Source organism: Pyxicephalus adspersus, chromosome 7, assembly GCF_032062135.1.
Source record: "Pyxicephalus adspersus chromosome 7, UCB_Pads_2.0, whole genome shotgun sequence".
Classification (NCBI taxonomy): Eukaryota; Metazoa; Chordata; class Amphibia; order Anura; family Pyxicephalidae; genus Pyxicephalus; species Pyxicephalus adspersus.
Window position 1 is genome coordinate 24,813,380 of NC_092864.1, and position 951 is coordinate 24,814,330.

The following is a 951-nucleotide window of genomic DNA, read 5'->3' on the forward strand; positions in this document are numbered from 1 at the left end:
GGGGGGGGGGTTATCCCATAGGAGTCCAATTCTCCTGTATGCAACAGTGTAACCCAAAAGGTACAAAACTTCCATGGCCCTCAATGGAAGAAAAAGAAATACAGATGGCGCTTGCTTTACATCCCGAAGGCCTTTTCTCATGGTGCTTGATGGTAAACAACAGAAGTAACAATTCTATCATCTCATACATAAAAAGAAATGTCAACAAATATTCACAAACAATAATATTTATTTGATACAATAATAATTCACATAAAACATAATTAAATCATCCTGAGATTAGAAGGCAACTGGTGTGACCCATGCTGCTGTTATCAGAGACACCATGCCATCTGAAAGGTTTGTAGTGTTCTTAGGAATTGGGAAGATCCATAAAAAGCAATCTAAACATCCTTCAGCTCCAGCCAAAGCAGCCAGCAGCCTATGAGCACCCACCTAAGATTGTTCAGGAACTCCTGTCATCAATACATAGAACTAGGTATAGGAAAAGGCTGTACAGACTTTGTATTGGAAATATTCTCGGTGGCAGCCTTGTTATTCCCCAGAGGAAGAGAGCCTTACCTTACTAGTGCTAGTGTTACCTTATTAGTGCAGCCTCCATCTCACCATTTCTGACAAAAGAGAAATAGTACACCATACGAGAATTGCTTTATGGTGACTGAAACGTGTCAGTGTGAAGATTGTTTAGTGCAAATGAGACGGGTCTCGCTGGAACAATACAATACTGGCAGCAAGGTGACTGCAGGCCAAACCACCAACAAGATTGTAATTTGATTAGTTGTTTTACATTAACCATTTGCAACTTGTGGAATCCGGCCCAGACTCACAAATTGCTCATTAACAACATCAGATGAAAATATTTGAGCCAAAGTTCATCATAGCAGCATGTTATGGAGGCAGATGGGCTGTGGCCAGGATATGGGAACCTCTTTGCATGTTGTGTAACACACA